At 60.1% G+C, this 7,500-nt stretch overlaps 2 non-coding genes across 2 annotated transcripts; both read right to left on the bottom strand.

Annotated features, from left to right (window-relative positions):
* Positions 1 to 21: 21 nt before the first annotated feature.
* On the bottom strand, positions 22 to 174 carry LOC140214880 (5.8S ribosomal RNA). The gene has a single exon (XR_011891807.1). It is a non-coding gene; the product is annotated as a 5.8S ribosomal RNA (ribosomal RNA).
* Positions 175 to 1,748: 1,574 nt separating this feature from the next.
* Positions 1,749 to 3,563, bottom strand: LOC140214883 (small subunit ribosomal RNA). The gene has a single exon (XR_011891810.1). It is a non-coding gene; the product is annotated as a small subunit ribosomal RNA (ribosomal RNA).
* Positions 3,564 to 7,500: the final 3,937 nt, after the last annotated feature.

Below are 7,500 nucleotides of genomic sequence, written 5' to 3'. Positions count from 1 at the left end.
AGTCTCTCTTGATATGTGATCCGACCCTCAGACAGACGAAGCCAAGGGAAGACCCAAGGCCGCAATGTGCGTTCAAAGAATCAGTGCTCAGTGTGTCCTGCAATTCACACCAAGTCTCGCAGCTGGCTGCGTTCTTCATCGACCCGAGAACCGAGTGATCCACCGCTTAGAGTCGTGAAAAATAGTTTGTTCAATTCAGTACAGTACAACCAGGGTTTTAGGCACGTGGCGTCTCCCTGTGTGTGGTTTCGAAGAGCGCCTTTCGGCGTGCGCTCCTCCAGTCTCGCTCTTTCGGCGGCCGCGTCTCAGCAGCTGAAAGCCTAATGGCACTCCACTCCTGCTACTCGCGCGTGTGTTTTGCGCCCACGCCTTCCTCGCTTGCCCTCGAGGCACCTTATGCCGTTTGCGCGCACTCGAAGCCGGTTTTACCTGCCAACCATCCACCGGACCCGTGTGTCTCGTGTGCACGTTCACATCGCTCCACTAAAAATTGCAAAGAGCGACAGAGCCATGATTAGGGCTAAGCCGCTGTGGAGTCTTTAACGGCTACACGGCCACGGGCAGGGCTTCACCCCCATCGACGTGCTTCGCTTCAGTCAGCAGTAGGTTCATAGAAGGGCCTCAAACACACACACACTTTCGCATCGGCAGATCGCCGCAGCATAACCGCTGTTGATCCAACAGCCTACTTGAGACGAAAGACAAGAGCCCGGCGCGCGTACTCGCGCAGCTCTCCAAAACCACTCGGCCAGTGCCAGGGACGGCTCCCTGCGCCGGCGCCACAACAAGTCTACTTGAGGCGGAAGACGAAGCCAGCAAGGGCCTGGCCGCAAGTGCGTTCGAAACCGGGACTACAGTCCCTCGTCTGTCCGTACTTCCTCTTTCGACGTGCGGCGCCTTCCCAAAGCGCACAAGTCCGCTAACCGCAGAACGCTTCCGACGTAGCAAAGCCGCGTTTCCTTCGGTACTTCGCAGCAACGCCGCCTTTCCCTCGGCGGCGGGCGAATAGCCTGCAGACGTCGTCGCATTAAACCGCGATCTCGACACCTCGCGCGTCACGAGCAGGAGCCGACCGGCAGCCTCCGGCCCTTTCGGACTCGGTGGCATTTGCCGCGGAGGACGGGAGAGCACTTTAGGCCACGGTTCCTTCCGTACTTGGCAGCCGCACCCTCATACCGACAGTTCCATGACCGACCGAGCGCCACACCGTTCCTTTAGTACTTGGGTGGCAACAAAGTCGGGTCGTTACTCCATACTCGCCGCAGGAAGCGACCGGCAGCCGCCAGCCTTTTCAGACTCGGCAGCGTTTGCCGCGGAGGACGGGAGAGCGCTCGCACCACGGTTCCGTGTGTGTACTAAGCGGCAGCGGCATTAGCTCTCGACCGTCAGTTCCTTGACCGACCGCACGCTTCGCCGTTCCCCTCGTACTGGGCAAAGCAGCAGGTCGGGTCGTCTTACTCCCATTCCGCGCAAGAGCGCCAAAGCGGACAGAAAGCCCACCCAGTGTGCGTTACGCCGTTTCTACCCGCGGGCGCGGCCAAGCCAACCGTCCAAGGTTGCAGCCGGCGTCCACTGGGCGCAACAAATTTGGCACGGGGCGCCCCTCAAAATTCAGGCAGTCCCCGGCATGTTCGGGTATAGCCGTCCCCGCGTCCAAGCGGGGCCAGCGGCGGAAAGCGTCGGGCGCAGCGAGCTGCTTCACCCACACGGGGTAGAAACAATGGCGCTCGCCACCCTTCACAATCCGGTAATGATCCTTCCGCAGGTTCACCTACGGAAACCTTGTTACGACTTTTACTTCCTCTAAATGATCAAGTTTGGTCATCTTTCCAACAGACCGGCGCAACCGAAAGGCCGCGCCGGACATCGGTCCGAAGACCTCACTAAATCATTCAATCGGTAGTAGCGACGGGCGGTGTGTACAAAGGGCAGGGACGTAATCAACGCGAGCTTATGACTCGCGCTTACTGGGAATTCCTCGTTCAAGGGGAACAATTGCAAGCCCCTATCCCAATCACGAAAGAAGTTCCACGGGTTACCCAGTCCTTTCAGACAGGGATAAAGACACGCTGCTTCCTTCAGTGTAGCGCGCGTGCGGCCCCGGACATCTAAGGGCATCACAGACCTGTTATTGCTCTGTTTCGTGCGGCTAGGAGCCGCTTGTCCCTCTAAGAAGGTTGTAAGGTGCTGGGAACCCCGCACCTATTTAATAGGCTAGAGTCTCGTTCGTTATCGGAATTAACCAGACAAATCGCTCCACCAACTAAGAACGGCCATGCACCACCATCCACCGAATCAAGAAAGAGCTCTCAATCTGTCAATCCTCCCAGTGTCCGGGCCGGGTAAGTTTTCCCGTGTTGAGTCAAATTAAGCCGCAGGCTCCACTCCTGGTGGTGCCCTTCCGTCAATTCCTTTAAGTTTCAGCTTTGCAACCATACTTCCCCCGGAACCCAAACACTTTGGTTTCCCGGAAGCTGCCCGCCGAGTCATTTGAGTAACTCAGGCGGATCGCTGGTTGGCATCGTTTATGGTCAGAACTAGGGCGGTATCTGATCGCCTTCGAACCTCTGACTTTCGTTCTTGATCAAAGAAAACATTCTTGGCAAATGCTTTCGCAGTAGTTCGTCTTGCGACGGTCCAAGAATTTCACCTCTAGCGCCGCAATACGAATGCCCCCGTCTGTCCCTCTTAATCATTACCTCGTATTCCAAAAACCAACAGAACAGAAACGAGGTCTTGTTCTATTATTCCATGCAAGTTTATTCAGGCGACTCGCCTGCGTTGAGCACTCTAATTTTTTCAAAGTAAAAGCACCGGCCTTCTCGAGGCACACAATGAAGTGCACCAAGAAAGGACCGGCATGATGTTCAGTCCGAGCCGTCGCATCGGGTAGATGCACTACTCGTCTGGAACTGAGATCCAACTACGAGCTTTTTAACCGCAGCAGCTTTAGTATACGCTATTGGAGCTGGAATTACCGCGGCTGCTGGCACCAGACTTGCCCTCCAATTGATCCTCGTTAAAGGATTTAGAGTGTACTCATTTCAATTACGGGGCCTCAAAAGAGTCCCGTATTGTTATTTTTCGTCACTACCTCCCCGTGCCGGGAGTGGGTAATTTGCGCGCCTGCTGCCTTCCTTGGATGTGGTAGCCGTTTCTCAGGCTCCCTCTCCGGAATCGAACCCTGATTCTCCGTTACCCGTAACAACCATGGTAAGCAAGTAACCTACCATCGAAAGTTGATAAGGCAGACACTTGAAAGAAACGTCGCCGGCTCGTGGCCATGCGATCAGCACAAAGTTATCCAGAGTCACCACACAATACGGGCCGAAACCCGATCGATCTTGGTCTAATAAAAGCACCCGTCGCCCAAAGGGCTTCAGGCTCACTGCATGTATTAGCTCTAGAATTGCCACAGTTATCCAAGTAGGAAGAAACGATCTAAGGAACCATAACTGATTTAATGAGCCATTCGCGGTTTCGCCTTATTTCGGCATGTACTTAGACATGCATGGCTTAATCTTTGAGACAAGCATATGATTACTGGCAGGATCAACCAGGTAATCGTTCAACTGCGCGTCCAGCCTTTCAAGCAGGCCGGACGCCGTTTTTGCGATGCCGAGGCCACCTTCAGGCGCCCCAACACGCTTCGTTCTCGCAAAGGGTAGCACTTTGCACAGTCCGAGACGACGGCGTTCGAGCTCGCTACGGCGCCCTCCCCGCAGGGCCGGGTATCGCCACGCGGCAAGAAGCACGCAACATTCTCGATAGACCGGTTGTGTCGACTCGATCGCGGCTTGCGGTTTCTCTCGAGCCCGCAGCACTGGTGGACCGACCGACACTTGCAACGTAGCCGAGACGGCAAAGCCGCTAGGCGACGGGTCACGCCCGCGCCTTCGGCGCTTTCGTATTTGATTCGTCCGAGGACGATGCGGAACACACTTCGATATCGTGGAAAAAGCGTCGTCCGACAACCAGCCCCTAACGCATCAAGCGGATGAGGCTGCAGACGTCAGCTGTGGGATCCACGGGAGCGATACCGGGGACACGCTTGACGGGCACGAAGCCCGCCGCATATCAAACACCCAGGTCGCTTTGGGGGCGACTGCTCTCTGGGACCCCCATATAATAGCAGCGATAAGTACCCAGACCTCCATGGGGCCGTACTCGTGCCACTTTCGACGAGCGTTTGGCGAAAATCGTGCCGCCTCGTAACGCCGCGAGCAAGATTGAAAGCTTACGTCGGCAGCACAATGCCGAAGTCGTGAAAGCGCAGCGCGTCTACCGAATGCGCGAACGGCAATTTCTCGCTAATGGCCAGTACGGTTTCCTGCACAATTGCCTTTCTGTCGCCCTACGGGGCCCCCGGCCGATCGATTCGAGGCACGCTAGCACGGCCCCTTCGCCATTTCCGAGCACGAGTGCGAACAGTGCGGGCGGCGTGCTCGACGCCCCGGCTGACGTCGTTTCGGACTTTGTCTCTTCGCGTGCTCGCGGCAACGCCGCGGCCAACGACGACGTCTGCGCGGTTCTTTGCCGGTTCCCGGCGTGCTATAGTGCAGCCCTCTGCAGGGTGACACCGGCTCCGTCGTGGCCGTGCGGCGGCTTGTACGCAAAAGTTGCGTCAAAGGCGTCGCGCTCGCGCCGCCCCGGCACACGCGGTTTCGGACTTTGTCTCTTCCAGCGCTCGCGTAGTCGTGGGCACGATTGTCGACTTCGGAACGGTGCGCGGACACCGCCACGAGCACGCGCAAGACGAAAATCGCACTACGGTACAATGTCGGCCGGGGCCCTACGGCCCCTTACAGTAGCAGCGATAAGTGCCCAGACCTCCATGGGGCCGTACTCGTGCGACGCGGCGGCGTACTGCGCCGAGCCGAGCGCCAATATTTGGCTTTTGCAGGGCGGATTCGAGCTCTGGCGATTGCCGCGGTACCGCCGCTCACCGATTCAAGGCACGCTAGCGCGGCCCCTTCGCCATTTCCGAGCACGCGTGCGAACAGTGCGGGCGGCGTGCTCGACGCCCCGGCTGACGTCGTTTCGGACTTTGTCTCTTCGCGTGCTCGCGGCAACGCCGCGGCCAACGACGACGTCTGCGCGGTTCTTTGCCGGTTCCCGGCGTGCTATAGTGCAGCCCTCTGCAGGGTGACACCGGCTCCGTCGTGGCCGTGCGGCGGCTTGTACGCAAAAGTTGCGTCAAAGGCGTCGCGCTCGCGCCGCCCCGGCACACGCGGTTTCGGACTTTGTCTCTTCCAGCGCTCGCGTAGTCGTGGGCACGATTGTCGACGTCGGAACGGTGCGCGGACTACGCCACGAGCACGCGCAAGCCGAAAATCGCACTACGGTACAATGTCGGCCGGGGCCGTACGGCCCCTTACAGTAGCAGCGATAAGTGCCCAGACCTCCATGGGGCCGTACTCGTGCGACGCGGCCGCGTACTGCGCCGAGCCGAGCGCCAATATTTGGCTTTTGCAGGGCGGATTCGAGCTCTGGCGATCGCCGCGGTACCGCCGCTCACCGATTCAAGGCACGCTAGCGCGGCCCCTTCGCCATTTCCGAGCACGCGTGCGAACAGTGCGGGCGGCGTGCTCGACGCCCCGGCTGACGTCGTTTCGGACTTTGTCTCTTCGCGTGCTCGCGGCAACGCCGCGGCCAACGACGACGTCTGCGCGGTTCTTTGCCGGTTCCCGGCGTGCTATAGTGCAGCCCTCTGCAGGGTGACACCGGCTCCGTCGTGGCCGTGCGGCGGCTTGTACGCAAAAGTTGCGTCAAAGGCGTCGCGCTCGCGCCGCCCCGGCACACGCGGTTTCGGACTTTGTCTCTTCCAGCGCTCGCAACCATGTCGGGGCCGACGCCGACGACTGCGTGGTGTTTCAACGATTGCCGGCGTGACACAATGCAGCTGCGTGCGGGATGCCAGCGATTCCGTCGTGTCCGTGCGGCGGCTTGTACGCAAAAGTTGCGTCAAAGGCGTCGCGCTCGCGCCGCCCCGGCACACGCGGTTTCGGACTTTGTCTCTTCCAGCGCTCGCGTAGTCGTGGGCACGATTGTCGACGTCGGAACGGTGCGCGGACTACGCCACGAGCACGCGCAAGCCGAAAATCGCACTACGGTACAATGTCGGCCGGGGCCGTACGGCCCCTTACAGTAGCAGCGATAAGTGCCCAGACCTCCATGGGGCCGTACTCGTGCGACGCGGCGGCGTACTGCGCCGAGCCGAGCGCCAATATTTGGCTTTTGCAGGGCGGATTCGAGCTCTGGCGATCGCCGCGGTACCGCCGCTCACCGATTCAAGGCACGCTAGCGCGGCCCCTTCGCCATTTCCGAGCACGCGTGCGAACAGTGCGGGCGGCGTGCTCGACGCCCCGGCTGACGTCGTTTCGGACTTTGTCTCTTCGCGTGCTCGCGGCAACGCCGCGGCCAACGACGACGTCTGCGCGGTTCTTTGCCGGTTCCCGGCGTGCTATAGTGCAGCCCTCTGCAGGGTGACACCGGCTCCGTCGTGGCCGTGCGGCGGCTTGTACGCAAAAGTTGCGTCAAAGGCGTCGCGCTCGCGCCGCCCCGGCACACGCGGTTTCGGACTTTGTCTCTTCCAGCGCTCGCGTAGTCGTGGGCACGATTGTCGACTTCGGAACGGTGCGCGGACACCGCCACGAGCACGCGCAAGACGAAAATCGCACTACGGTACAATGTCGGCCGGGGCCGTACGGCCCCTTACAGTAGCAGCGATAAGTGCCCAGACCTCCATGGGGCCGTACTCGTGCGACGCGGCGGCGTACTGCGCCGAGCCGAGCGCCTATATTTGGCTTTTGCAGGGCGGATTCGAGCTCTGGCGATTGCCGCGGTACCGCCGCTCACCGATTCAAGGCACGCTAGCGCGGCCCCTTCGCCATTTCCGAGCACGCGTGCGAACAGTGCGGGCGGCGTGCTCGACGCCCCGGCTGACGTCGTTTCGGACTTTGTCTCTTCGCGTGCTCGCGGCAACGCCGCGGCCAACGACGACGTCTGCGCGGTTCTTTGCCGGTTCCCGGCGTGCTATAGTGCAGCCCTCTGCAGGGTGACACCGGCTCCGTCGTGTCCGTGCGGCGGCTTGTACGCAAAAGTTGCGTCAAAGGCGTCGCGCTCGCGCCGCCCCGGCACACGCGGTTTCGGACTTTGTCTCTTCCAGCGCTCGCAACCATGTCGGGGCCGACGCCGACGACTGCGTGGTGTTTCAACGATTGCCGGCGTGACACAATGCAGCTGCGTGCGGGATGCCAGCGATTCCGTCGTGGCGGTGCGGCGGCTTGTACGCAAAAGTTGCGTCAAAGGCGTCGCGCTCGCACCGCCCCGGCACACGTGGTTTCGGACTTTGTCTCTTCGAGCGCTCGCAGCGATGTCGAGGCGATCGCTTACGTCTGCACGGTTTCCGGTGTGCTACAATGCAGCAGTCTGCCGCACTACACCTCTTGGTTGCCGAGGCCAGCACGGCAATTTACTGAAGCGAGCGCATTGCGCCCA

This window comes from Dermacentor andersoni, unplaced genomic scaffold (genome assembly GCF_023375885.2).
Source record: "Dermacentor andersoni unplaced genomic scaffold, qqDerAnde1_hic_scaffold ctg00000711.1, whole genome shotgun sequence".
Taxonomy (NCBI): domain Eukaryota; kingdom Metazoa; phylum Arthropoda; class Arachnida; order Ixodida; family Ixodidae; genus Dermacentor; species Dermacentor andersoni.
This window is presented reverse-complemented; position numbering and strand designations above follow the sequence as displayed.